The following is a 14,022-nucleotide window of genomic DNA, read 5'->3' as shown; positions in this document are numbered from 1 at the left end:
AGCACAGCACAAGCTCCAGTATTTTCTGTAAAGGAATGGCCCCAGATAAAAGGTTTTTCACTCTAAGAAGGCTTTTATCTCCAAGTAGGTTAGAGCAGGAACTCAAGGAAGTCTGCCTTGACACATGTCTGGATTTCACGCAGCTTGTCAATTTGCTGTGAAGGTGTCCAATTTTCCCTGACAGAGCACAGAACAAGCTCCAGTATTTTCTGTAAAGAAATGGCCCCCAGATAACAGGTTTTTCACTCTATGAAGGCTTTTATCTCGAAGTAGGTTAGAGCAGGAACTCAAGGAAGTCTGCCTTGACAGTTGTCTGGATTTCACGCAGCTTGTCAATCTGCTGTGAAGGTGTCTAATTTTCCCTGACAGAGCACAGCACAAGCTCCAGTATTTTCTGTAAAGAAATGGCCACCTGATAAAAGGTTTTTCACGCTACAAAGGCTTTTAACTCTGAGTAGGTTAAAGCAGGAACTCAAGGAAGTCTGCCTTGACACGTGTGTGGATTTCACGCAGCTTGTCAATCTGCTATAATGGTGTGTAATTTTCCCTGACAGAACACAGGTAATGCTCCAGGAGTTTCTGTAGTGTAGTGGTTGTCACGTTCGCCTAACACGCGAAAGGTCCTCGGGTCAAAACCGAGCAGAAACATTACTTCTTGTTTTGCGAGAATTCCGAAAGTCTTTGCGACGTTCCAGGTAAATCATGGTAGAAAAAGAAGAGTAAGTTTCCATAGTGTAGTGGTTACAACGTTCGCCTCACACGCGAAAGGTCCCCGGGTGGATACAGGCACAGTCTTTATTGCTATCTGTAAAGAAATGGCACCCAGATAAAAGGTTTTTCACTCTAAGAAGGCTTTTGTCTCCAAGTAGGTTAGAGCAGGAACTCAAGGAAGTCTGCATTGACACGTGTGTGGATTTCACGCAGCTTGTCAATTTGCTGTGAAGGTGTCCAATTTTCCCTGACAGAGCACAGCTCAAGCTCCAGTATTTTCTGTAAAGAAATGGCCCCCAGATAAAAGGTTTTTCACTCTATGAAGGCTTTTATCTCCAAGTAGGTTAGAGCAGGAACTCAAGGAAGTCTGCCTTGACAGGTGTCTGGTTTTCACGCAGCTTGTCAATTTGCTGTGAAGGTGACCAATTTTCCCTGACAGAGCACAGCACAAGCTCCAGTAGTTTCTGTAAAGAAATGGCCACCTGATAAAAGGTTTTTCACGCTACAAAGGTCTTTAAATCTGAGTAGGTTAAAGCAGGAACTCAAGGAAGTCTGCCTTGTCAATCTCATTGTGAAGCTGTCCAATTTTCCCTGACAGAGCACAGCACAAGCTCCAGTATTTTCTGTAAAGAAATTTCCACCTGATAAAAGGTTTTTCACTCTATGAAGGCTTTTATCTCCAAGTAGGTTAGAGCAGGAAGTCAACGAAGTCTGCATTGACACGTGTGTGGATTTCACGCAGCTTCTCAATTTGCTGTGAAGGTGTCCAATTTTCCCTGACAGAGCACAGCACAAGCTCCAGTATTTTCTGTAAAGAAATGGCCCCCAGATAAAAGGTTTTTCACGCTACAAAAGCTTTTAAATCTGAGTGGGTTAAAGCAGGAACTCAAGGAAGTCTGCCTTGTCAATCTCCTGTGAAGCTGTCCAATTTTCCCTGACAGAGCACAGCACAAGCTCCAGTATTTTCTGTAAAGAAATGGCCACCTGATTAAAGGTTTTTCACTCTAAGAAGGCTTTTATCTCCAAGTAGGTTAGAGCAGGAACTCTAGGAAGTCTGCCTTGACACGTGTGTGGATTTCACGCAGCTTGTCAATTTGCTGTGAAGGTGTCCAATTTTCCCTGACAGAGCACAGCACAAGCTCCAGTAGTTTCTGTAAAGAAATGGCCCCCAGATAAAAGGTTTTTCACTCTAAGAAGGCTTTTATCTCCAAGTAGGTTAGAGCAGGAACTCAAGGAAGTCTGCCTTGTCAATCTGCTGTGAAGCTGTCCAATTTTTGAAACAGTGAAACGCGTGTGGATTTCACGCAGCTTGTCAATCTGCTATAATGGTGTGTAATTTTCCCTGACAGAGCACAAGTAAAGCTCCAGGAGTTTCTGTAGTGTAGTGGTCATCGCGTTTGCCTAACATTTCTTTACAGAAACATAGCTTCTTGTTTTCCGAGAATTCCTAAAGTCTTTGCGACGTTCCAGGTAAATCATGGTAGAGAAATAAGAGTAAGTTTCCGTAGTGTAGTGGTTATCATGTTTGCCTCACACGCGAAAGGTCCCCGGCTGGAAACAGGAACAGTCTTTATTGCTATCTGTAAAGAAATGGCCCCCAGATTAAAGGTTTTTCACTCTAAAAAAGGCTTTTATCTCCAAGTAGGTTAGAGCAGGAACTCAAGGAAGTCTGCCTTGTCAATCTGATGTGAAGGTGTCCAATTTTCCCTGACAGAGCACAGCACAATCTCCAGTATTTTCTGTAAAGAAATGGCCACCTGATAAAAGGTTTTTCACGCTACAAGGCTTTTAACTCTGAGTAGGTTAAAGCAGGAACTCAAGGAAGTCTGCATTGACACGTGTGTGGATTTCACGCAGCTTGTCAATTTGCTGTGAAGGTGTCCAATTTTCCTAACAGAGCACAGCACAAGCTCCAGTAGTTTCTGTAAAGAAATGGCCACCTGATAAAAAGTTTTTCACGCTACAAAGGCTTTTAACTCCAAGTAGGTTAAAGCAGGAACTCTAGGAAGTCTGCCTTGTCAATCTGCTGTGAAGCTGTCCAATTTTCACTGACAGAGCACAAGTAATGCTCCAGGAGTTTCTGTAGTGTAGTGGTTATCACGTTCGCCTAACACGCGAAAGGTCCTCGGTTCAAAACCGAGCAGAAACATTGCTTCTTGTTTTTGCGAGAATTCCTAAAGTCTTTGCGACGTTCCAGGTAAATCATGGTAGAGAAGGAGAACAAGTTTCCGTAGTGTAGTGGTTATCACGTTTGCCTCACACGCGAAAGGTCCCTGGTTTGAAACTTGGTGGAAACAGGCACAGTCTTTATTGCTATCTGTAAAGAAATGGCCCCAGATAAAAGGTTTTTCACTCTAAGAAGGCTTTATATCTCATACTAGGTTAAAGAAGAATCTCAAGGAAGTCTGCCTTGTCAATGTGCTGTGAAGCTGTCCAATTTTCCTGACAGAGCACAGCACAAGCTCCAGTATTTTCTGTAAAGAAATGGCCCCCAAATAAAAGGTTTTTCACTCTAAGAAGGCTTTTATCTCCAAGTAGGTTAGATCAGGAACTCAAGGAAGTCTGCCTTGACACATGTCTGGATTTCACGCAGCTTGTCAATTTGCTGTGAAGGTGTCCAATTTTTCCTGACAGAGCACAGCACAAGCTCCAGTATTTTCTGTAAAGAAATGGCCCCCAGATAAAAGGTTTTTCACTCTATGAAGGCTTTTATCTCGAAGTAGGTTAGAGCAGGAACTCAAGGAAGTCTGACTTGACAGGTGTCTGGATTTCACGCAGCTTGTCAATTTGCTTTAAAGGTGTCCAATTTTCCTGACAGAGAACAGCACAAGCTCCAGTTGTTTCTGTAAAGAAATGGCCACCTGATAAAAGGTTTTTCACGCTACAAAGGCTTTTAACTCCAAGTAGGTTAAAGCAGGAACTCAAGAAGTCTGCCGTGTCAATCTGCTGTGAAGCTGTCCAATTTTTCCTGACAGAGCACAGCACAAGCTCCAGTATTTTCTGTAAAGAAATGGCCCCAAGATAAAAAAATTTTCACTCTAAGAAGGCTTTTATCTCCAAGTAGGTTAGAGCAGGAACTCAAGGAAGTCTGCCTTGAAACGTGTGTCTGGATTTCACGCAGCTTGTCAATTTGCTGTGAAGGTGTCCAATTTTTCCTGACAGAGCACAGCACAAGCTCCAGTATTTTCTGTAAAAAATGGCCCCCAGATAAAAGGTTTTTTACTCTACAAAGGCTTTTATCTCCAAGTAGGTTAGAGCAGGAACTCAAGGAAGTCTGCCTTGACAGGTGTCTGGATTTCACGCAGCTTGTCAATTTGCTGTGAAGGTGTCCAATTTTCCCTGACAGAGCACAACACAAGCTCCAGTAGTTTCTGTAAAAAAATGGCCACCTGATTAAAGGTTTTTCACGCTACGAAGGCTTTTAACTCCAAGTAGGTTAAAGCAGGAACTCTAGGAAGTCTGCCTTGTCAATCTGCTGTGAAGGTGTCCAATTTTCCCTGACAGAGCACAACACAAGCTCCAGTATTTTCTGTAAAGAAATGGCCACCTGATAAATGGTTTTTCACACTACAAGGCTTTTAACTCTGAGTAGGTAAAGCAGGAACTCAAGGAAGTCTGCCTTGACACGTGTGTGGATTTCACGCAGCTTGTCAATTTGCTGTAAAGGTGTCCAATTTTCCTGACAAAGCACAGCACAAGCTCCAGTATTTTCTGTAATGAAATGGCCCCCAGATAAAGGTTTTTCACTCTAAGAAGGCTTTTATTTCCAAGTATGTTAGAGCAGGAACTCAAGGAAGTCGGCCTTGACAGGTGTCTGGATTTCACGCAGCTTGTCAATTTGCTGTGAAGGTGTCCAATTTTCCCTGACAGAGCACAGCACAAGCTCCAGTAGTTTCTGTAAAGAAATGGCCACCTGATAAGAGGTTTTTCACGCTACGAAGGCTTTTAACTCCAAGTAGGTTAAAGCAGGAACTCAAGGAAGTCTGCCTTGACACGTGTGTGGATTTCACGCAGCTTGTCAATTTGCTGTGAAGGTGTCCAATTTTCCCTGACGGAGCACAGCACAAGCTCCAGTATTTTCTGTAAAGAAATGGCCCCCAGATAAAAGGTTTTTTACTCTACAAAGGCTTTTATCTCCAAGTAGGTTAGAGCAGGAACTCAAGGAAGTCTGCCTTGACAGGTGTCTGGATTTCACGCAGCTTGTCAATTTGCTGTGAAGGTGTCCAATTTTCCCTGACAGAGCACAACACAAGCTCCAGTAGTTTCTGTAAAAAAATGGCCACCTGATTAAAGGTTTTTCACGCTACGAAGGCTTTTAACTCCAAGTAGGTTAAAGCAGGCACTCTAGGAAGTCTGCCTTGTCAATCTGCTGTGAAGGTGTCCAATTTTCCTGACAGAGCACAGCACAAGCTCCAGTATTTTCTGTAAAGGAATGGCCACCTGATAAATGGTTTTTCACACTACAAGGCTTTTAACTCTGAGTAGGTTAAAGCAGGAACTCAAGGAAGTCTGCCTTGACACGTGTGTGGATTTCACGCAGCTTGTCAATTTGCTGTAAAGGTGTCCAATTTTCCCTGACAAAGCACAGCACAAGCTCCAGTATTTCTGTAAAGAAATGGCCCCAGATAAAAGGTTTTTCACTCTAAGAAGGCTTTTATTTCCAAGTAGGTTAGAGCAGGAACTCAAGGAAGTCGGCCTTGACAGGTGTCTGGATTTCACGCAGCTTGTCAATTTGCTGTGAAGGTGTCCAATTTTCCCTGACAGAGCACAGCACAAGCTCCAGTAGTTTCTGTAAAGAAATGGCCACCTGATAAGAGGTTTTTCACGCTACGAAGGCTTTTAACTCCAAGTAGGTTAAAGCAGGAACTCAAGGAAGTCTGCCTTGACACGTGTGTGGATTTCACGCAGCTTGTCAATTTGCTGTGAAGGTGTCCAATTTTCCCTGACAGAGCACAGCACAAGCTCCAGTATTTTCTGTAAAGGAATGGCTACCTGATAAAAGGTTTTTCACACTACAAGGCTTTTAACTCTGAGTAGGTTAAAGCAGGAACTCAAGGAAGTCTGCCTTGACACGTGTGTGGATTTCACGCAGCTTGTCAATTTGCTGTGAAGGTGTCCAATTTTCCCTGACAGAGCACAGCACAAGCTCCAGTAGTTTCTGTAAAGAAATGGCCACGTGATAAAAGGTTTTTCACGCTACAAAGGCTTTTAACTCTGAGTAGGTTAAAGCAGGAACTCTAGGTAGTCTGCCTTGTCAATCTGCTGTGAAGGTGTCCAATTTTCCCTGACAGAGCACAGCACAAGCTCCAGTATTTTCTGTAAAGAAATGGCCCCCAGATAAAAGGTTTTTCACGCTACAAAAGCTTTTAACTCTGAGTAGGTTAGAGCAGGAACTCCTGGAAGTCTGCATTGACACGTGTGTGGATTTCACGCAGCTTGTCAATTTGCTGTGAAGGTGTCCAATTTTCCCCTGACAGAGCACAGCACAAGCTCCAGTAGTTTTCTATAAAGAAATGGCCACCTGATAAAAGGTTTTTCACGCTACAAAGGCTTTTAAGTCTGAGTAGGTTAAAGCAGGAACTCAAGGAAGTCTGCCTTGTCAATCTGCTGTGAAGCTGTCCAATTTTCCTGACAGAGCACAGCACAAGCTCCAGTATTTTCTGTAAAGAAATGGCCCCCAGATAAAAGGTTTTTCACTCTAAGAAGGCTTTATCTCCAAGTAGGTTAGAGCAGGAACTCATGGAAGTCTGCATTGACACGTGTGTGGATTTCACGCAGCTTGTCAATTTGCTGTGAAGGTGTCCAATTTTCCTGACAGAGCACAGCACAAGCTCCAGTATTGTCTGTAAAGAAATGGCCCCAGATAAAAGGTTTTTCACGCTACAAAGGCTTTTAACTGAAAGTAGGTTAAAGCAGGAACTCTAGGAAGTCTGCCTTGTCAATCTGCTGTGAAGGTGTCCAATTTTCCCTGACAGAGCACAGCACAAGATCCAGTATTTTCTGTAAAGAAATGGCCACCTGATAAAAGGTTTTTCACGCTACAAGGCTTTTAACTCTAAGTAGGTTAAAGCAGGAACTCAAGGAAGTCTGCCTTGACACGTGTGTGGATTTCACGAGCTTGTCAATTTGTTGTGAAGGTGTCCAATTTTCCTGACAGAGCACAGCAAAAGCTCCAGTATTTTCTGTAAAGAAATGGCCACCTGATAAAAGGTTTTTCACGCTACAAGGCATTTAACTCTGAGTAGGTTAAAGCAGGAACTCAAGGAAGTCTGCCTTGACACGTGTGTGGATTTCACGCAGCTTGTCAATTTGCTGTGAAGGTGTCCAATTTTCCATGACAGAGCACAGCACAAGCTCCAGTATTTTCTGTAAAGAAATGGCCACCTGATAAAAGGTTTTTCATGCTACAAGGCGTTTAACTCTGAGTAGATTAAAGCAGGAACTCAAGGAAGTCTGCCTTGACACGTGTGTGGATTTCACGCAGCTTGTCAATTTGCTGTGAAGGTGTCCAATTTTCCCTGACAGAGCACAGCAAAAGCTCCAGTATTTTCTGTAAAGAAATGGCCACCTGATAAAAGGTTTTTCACGCTACAAAGCTTTTAACTCTGAGTAGGTTAAAGCAGGAACTCAAGGAAGTCTGCCTTGACACGTGTGTGGATTTCACGCAGCTTGTCAATTTGCTGTGAAGGTGTCCAATTTTCCCTGACAGAGCACAGCACAAGCTCCAGTATTTTCTGTAAAGAAATGGCCCCCAGATAAAAGGTTTTTCACTCTAAGAAGGCTTTTATCTCCAAGTAGGTTAGAGCAGGAACTCAAAGAAGTCTGCCTTGACACGTGTGTGGATTTCACGCAGCTTGTAAATTTGCTGTGAAGGTGTCCAATTTTCCCTGACAGAGCACAGCACAAGCTCCAGTAGTTTCTGTATAGAATTGGCCACCTGATAAAAAGGTTTTTCACGCTACAAGGCTTTTAACTCTGAGTAGGTTAAAGCAGGAACTCAAGGAAGTCTGCCTTGACACTTGTGTGGATTTCAAGCAGCTTGTCAATTTGCTGTGAAGGTGTCCAATTTTCCCTGACAGAGCACAGCACAAGCTCCAGTATTTTCTGTAAAGAAATGGCCACCTGATAAAAGGTTTTTCACGCTACAAAAGCTTTTATCTCCAAGTAGGTTAAAGCAGTAACTCAAGGAAGTCTGCCTTTTCAATCTGCTGTGAAGCTGTCCAATTTTCCCTGACAGAGCACAGCACAAGCTCCAGTATTTTCTGTAAAGAAATGGCCACCTGATAAAAGGTTTTTCATGCTACAAGCCTTTTAACTCTGAGTAGATTAAAGCAGGAACTCAAGGAAGTCTGCCTTGACACGTGTGTGGATTTCACGCAGCTTGTCAATTTGCTGTGAAGGTGTCCACTTTTCCCTGACAGAGCACAGCAAAAGCTCCAGTAGTTTCTGTAAAGAAATGGCCACCTGATAAAAGGTTTTTCACGCTACAAAAGCTTTTAACTCTGAGTAGGTTAAAGCAGGAACTCAAGGAAGTCTGCCTTGACACGTGTGTGGATTTCACGCAGCTTGTCAATTTGCTGTGAAGGTGTCCAATTTTCCCTGACAGAGCACAGCACAAGCTCCAGTATTTTCTGTAAAGAAATGGCCCCCAGATAAAAGGTTTTTCACTCTAAGAAGGCTTTTTATCTCCAAGTAGGTTAGAGCAGGAACTCAAAGAAGTCTGCCTTGACACGTGTGTGGATTTCACGCAGCTTGTAAATTTGCTGTGAAGGTGTCCAATTTTCCCTGACAGAGCACAGCACAAGCTCCAGTAGTTTCTGTATAGAATTGGCCACCTGATAAAAGGTTTTTCACGCTACAAGGTTTTTAACTCTGAGTAGGTTAAAGCAGGAACTCAAGGAAGTCTGCCTTGACACTTGTGTGGATTTCAAGCAGCTTGTCAATTTGCTGTGAAGGTGTCCAATTTTCCTGACAGAGCACAGCACAAGCTCCAGTATTTTCTGTAAAGAAATGGCCACCTGATAAAGGTTTTTCACGCTACAAAAGCTTTTATCTCCAAGTAGGTTAAAGCAGTAACTCAAGGAAGTCTGCCTTTTCAATCTGCTGTGAAGCTGTCCAATTTTCCCTGACAGAGCACAGCACAAGCTCCTGTATTTTCTGTAAAGAAATGGCCACCTGATAAAAGGTTTTTCACTCTAAGAAGGCTTTTATCTCCAAGTAGGTTAGAGCAGGAACTCAAGGAAGTCTGCCTTGACACGTGTGGATTTCACGCAGCTTGTCAATTTGCTGTGAAGGTGTCCAATTTTCCATGACAGAGCAAAGGTAAAAGGTTTTTCTGCCGCTCTAATCTGTGAAGGCATTTCTTTACACAGGTGTGAAGAAAAATATTGAGTCACTCTAGGCTGTGGTAACTGCCAGGCCAGCAGAGTCTGTGCTAGTATCCAAGTAATTTTCAACAAAGCACAAAAGAAATGACCACTGTGGATTCTCAAAAAGCAGTTCTGCAGAGCTCCCAAGGAACTTAAGGAGGTCTTCTGTGAACGCTATGGATTTCACGCAGCTTGTCAATCTGCTCTAATGGTGTGTAATTTTCCTATGTTAATACAAAGCTCCAGGAGTTTCTGTAGTGTAGTGGTTATCACGTTCGCCTCACACGCGAAAGGTCCCCGGGCGGAAACAGGCACAGTTTTTATTGCTATCTGTAAAGAAATGGCCCCCAGATAAAAGGTTTTTCACTTTAAGAAGACTATTATCTCATAGTAGGTTAAAGAAGGAACTCATGAAGTCTGCCTTGTCAATCTGCTGTGAAGCTGTCAAATTTTCCCGGATGAGCATACAGGACAAGCTCCATTTTCTAAAGAAATGGCTCCCAGATAAAAGGTTTCTACTCTAAGAAGGCTTTTTATCTCCAAGTAGTTAGAGTATGGAACTCAAGGAAGTCTGCCTTGACACTTATCTGGATTTCACGCAGCTTGTCAATTTGCTGTGAAGGTGTCCAATTTTCCTGACAGAGCACAGCATGCTCCAGTATTTTCTGTAAAGAATGGCCACCTGATAAAAGGTTTTTCACTTTAAGATGGCTTTTTATCTCCAAGTAGGTTAGAGCAGGAACTCAAGCAGTCTACCTTGACACGTGCAGGATTTCACTTATTTGTCAATCTGCTGTGAAGGTGTCTAATTTTCCCGACAGAGCACAAAAGCACAAGCTCCAGTAGCTTGTAAAGAAATGGCCACCTGATAATAGGTTTTTCTACGCTACAAAGGCTTTTAACTCTGATTAGTTAAAGCAGGAACTCAAAGAAGTCTGTCTTGTCAATCTGCTGTGAAGCTGTCCAATTTTTCCTGACAGAGCACAGCACAAGCTCCAGCATTTTCTAAAGAAATGTCCCAGATAAAAGGTTTTTCACTCAAGAAGGCTTCTTTTATCTCCAAGTAGGTTAGAGCAGGAACTCAAGGAAGTCTGCTCTTTCAATCTGCTGTGAGGCTGTCCAATTTTTCCCTGACAGAGCACAGCAAGCTCCAGTATTTTCTGTAAAGAATGGCCTCCTGCATAAAAGGTTTTTCACGCCACGCAAGGCTTTTTAACTCTGAGTAGGTTAAAGCAGGAAACTGCAGGTCTGCCTTGACATCGCAGGTGGATTTCACGCAGCTTGTCAATCTGCTGTAAAGCTGTCCAATTTTCCTTGACAGAGCAAAGGTAAAAGGTTTGCTGCCTCTAATCTTGTGAAGGCATTTCTTTACACAGGTGTGAAGAAAATATTGAGTCACTCTAGGCTGTGGTAACTGCCAGGCCAGCAGATTCTTGGTGCCATATCCGGCAATTCAACAAAGCACAAAAAAGAAATGACCACTGTGGGATTCTCAAAAAGCAGCCCTGGCAGCTCCTGCTGTGAACTTAAGGAGGTCTTCTGTGAAACGCTGTGGTGGATTTCCACGCGAATCCTGTCAATCTGCTCTAATGGTGTTTAATCTTCCCGACAGAGCACAATTAGAGGCCCAGGAGTTTCTAGTGTAGTGGCTCATCACGTCACTAACACGCGAAGGTTCCTGGTTCAAACCGAGCAGAAACATTGCTTCTTGTTTTATGAATTCTTAATGTCTTTGGCGACGCCCAGGTAAATCATGTAGAGAAAGAAGAGCAAGTTTCGTAGTGTAGTGGTTATCACGTCACTTCACACGAAAGGTCACCGGTGGAAATAGGCACAGTCTTTATTGCTAATCTGTAAAAATGGCCCCAGATAAAAGGTTTTTCACTCTGAGAAGGCTTTTATCCAGTAGGTTAAAGAAGGAACTCAAGGGAAGTCTGCCTTGTCAATCTGCTGTGAAGCTGTCCAATTTTCCCTGACAGAGCACAGCACAAGCTCAGTATTTTCTGTAAGAAATGTCCACCTGATAAAAGGTTTTTCCATGCTACAAAAGCTTTTAACTCTGAGTAGGTTAAAGCAGGAACTTGGCGAAGTCTGCCTTGACACGTGTGTGGATTTCCACGCAGCTTAAGTCAATTTATGTGAAGGTGTCCAATTTTCCTGACAGAGCACGCCAAACACAGCTCCAGTATTTTCTGTAAAGAAATGGCCACCTGATAAAAGGTTTACGCTACAAAAGCTTTTAACTCTGAGAAGGTTAAAGCAGGAACTCAAGAAGTCTGCCTGTCTAATCTGCTGTGAAGCTGTCCAATTTTCCCTGACAGAGCACAGCACAAGCTCCAGCATTTTATGTAAAGGAATGGCCACCTGATAAAAAGGTTTTTCACTCTAAGAAGGCTTTTATCTCCAAGTAGGTTAGAGCAGGAACTCAAGGAAGTCTGCCTTGACACGTTTGGATTTCACGCAGCTTGTCAATTTGCTGTGAAGGTGTCCAATTTTCCATGACAGAGCAAAGGTAAAAAGGTTTTTCTGCCGCTCTAATCTGTGAAGGCATTTCTTTACACAGGTGTGAAGAAAATATTGAGTCACTCTCTAGGCTGTGGTAACTGCCAGGCCAGCAGAGTCTGTGCTAGTATCCAAGTAATTTTTCAACAAAGCAATAAAGAAATGACCACTGTGATTTCTCAAAAGCAGTTCTGGCAGCTCCTGCTGTGAACAACAACTTAAGGAGGTCTTCAGAACGCTGCAGGATTTCACTTGCTTGGTCAATCTGCTCTAATGGTGTGTAATTTCCTGACAGATACAAGTAAAGCTCCAGGAGTTTCTGTAGTGTGTAGTGGTTATCACTGCCTCATTTCACACGCGAAAGAACCCCAAGGAAACAGCACAGTTTTCATTACTATCTGTAAAGAAATGGCCTCAGATAAAAGGTTTTTCACTTTAAGAAGACTATTATCTCATAGTAGGTTAAAGAAGGAACTCAAGGAAGTCTGCCTTGTCAATCTGCTGTGAAGCTGTCAAATTTTCCCCGATAGAGCACAGGACAAGCTCCAGTATTTTCTATGTAAAGAAATGGCCCCCTAGATAAAAGGTTTTTCACTCTAAGAAGGCTTTTATCTCCAAGTAGGTTAGAGCAGGAACTCAAGGAAGTCTGCTCTTGACACTTATCTGATTTCACGCAGCTTTCAATGAATTTGCTGTGAAGGTGTCCAATTTTCCTGACAGAGCACAGCACAAGCTCCAGTATTTTCTGTAAAGAAATGGCCACCTGATAAAAAAGGTTTTTCACTTTAAGATGGCTTTATCTCCGGCAGGTTAGAGCAGGAACTCAAGGAAGTCTACCTTTGACACGCAGGTATTTCACGAGCTTGTCGGACCTGCTGTGAAGGTGTCTAATTTTCCTGACAGAGCACTGCAGCACAAGCTCCAGTAGTTTCTGTAAAGAAATGGCCACCTGATAATAGGTTTTTCACGCTACAAAGGCTTTTAACTCTGATTAGGTTAAAGCAGGGAACTCAAAAGAAGTCTGCCTTTGTCAACTGCTGTGAAGCTGTCCAATTTTCCCTGACAGAGCACAGCACAAGCTCCAGTATTGCATAGAAATGGCCACCTGATAAAAGGTTTCACTACAAGATTTTAACTCTGAGTAGGTTAAAGCAGGAACTCAAGGAGTCTGCCTGACATCGCAGGTGGATTTCACACAGCTTGTCAATCTGCTGTGAAGGTGTCTAATTTTCCTGACAGAGCACTGCACAAGCTCCAGTATTTTCTGTAAAGAAATGGCCACCTGATAAAAGGTTTTTCACGCTACAAAGGATTTTAACTCTGAGTAGGTTAAAGCAGGAACTCAAGGAAGTCTGCCTTGACACGTGTGTGTGGATTTCATCAAGAGCTTGTCATTTGCTGTGAAGGTGTCCATTTTTACCTGACAGAGCACAGCACAAGCTCCAGTATTTTCTGTAAAGGTGGCCACCTGATAAAAGGTTTTTCACGCTACAAAAGCTTTTAACTCTGAGTAGGTTAGAGCAGGAACTCAAGGAAGTCTGCCTTGTCCAATTTTCCCTGACAGAGCACAGCACAAGCTCCAGTCTTTCTGTAAAGAAATGGCAACCTGATAAAAGGTTTTTCACGCTTACAAAAGCTTTTAACTCTGAGAAGGTTAAACAGAACTCAAGGAAGTCTGCCTTGTCAATCTGCTGTGAAGCTGTCCAATTTTCCTGACAGAGCACAGCACAAGCTCCAGTATTTTCTGTAAAGGAATGGCCACCTGATAAAAGGTTTTTCACTCTAAGAAGGCTTTATTCCGGGCAGGTTAGAGCAGGAACTCAAGGAAGTCTGCCTTTGACATCGTGGATTTACCGCAGCTTGTCAATTTGATGAAGGTGTCCAATTTTTCGACAGAGCAAAGGTAAAAGGTTTGCCGCCAATTGTGAAGGCATTTTTACACAGGTGTGAAGAAAATATTGAGTCACTCTAGGCTGTGGTAACTGCCAGGCCAGCAGAGTCTGTGCGCTAGTATCCAAGTAATTTTCAACAAAGCACAAAAGAAATGACCACTGTGGATTTCTCAAAAGCAGTTCTGCAGTTCTGCTGTGAACTTAAGGAGGTTTTCAGAAACGCTACAGATTTCAATGCAGCTTGTCATTCTGGTTTCAATGGTGTGTAATTTTTCCTGACAGAGCATGCTAAAGCTACAGGAGTTTCTGTAGTGTAGTGGTCATCACGCTCGCTACAAAGGTCCTCGTTCAAAACCGAGCAGAATCATTGCTTCTTGTTTTGGCGAATTCCTAAAGTCTTGGCGACGTTCAGGTAAATCATAGTAGAGAAAAAGAGCAAGTTTCTGTAGTGTAGTGGTTATCACGTTCGACTCACATCATGAAAGGTCCACGGTTCAAACCGGTGGAAACAGGCACAGTCTTTTATTGCTATCTGTAGAGATATGGCC

The 14,022-nt window shown here is 43.0% G+C and overlaps 2 non-coding genes across 2 annotated transcripts; both read left to right on the top strand.

The window, feature by feature from the left end:
- Window positions 1-575: 575 nt before the first annotated feature.
- trnav-aac lies at window positions 576-648 on the top strand. The gene has a single exon. It is a non-coding gene; the product is annotated as a tRNA-Val (tRNA).
- A 2,139-nt stretch (window positions 649-2,787) lies between these two features.
- trnav-aac lies at window positions 2,788-2,860 on the top strand. The gene has a single exon. It is a non-coding gene; the product is annotated as a tRNA-Val (tRNA).
- Window positions 2,861-14,022: the final 11,162 nt, after the last annotated feature.

This window comes from Puntigrus tetrazona, unplaced genomic scaffold (genome assembly GCF_018831695.1).
Source record: "Puntigrus tetrazona isolate hp1 unplaced genomic scaffold, ASM1883169v1 S000000499, whole genome shotgun sequence".
NCBI lineage: Eukaryota > Metazoa > Chordata > Actinopteri > Cypriniformes > Cyprinidae > Puntigrus > Puntigrus tetrazona.
This window is presented reverse-complemented; position numbering and strand designations above follow the sequence as displayed.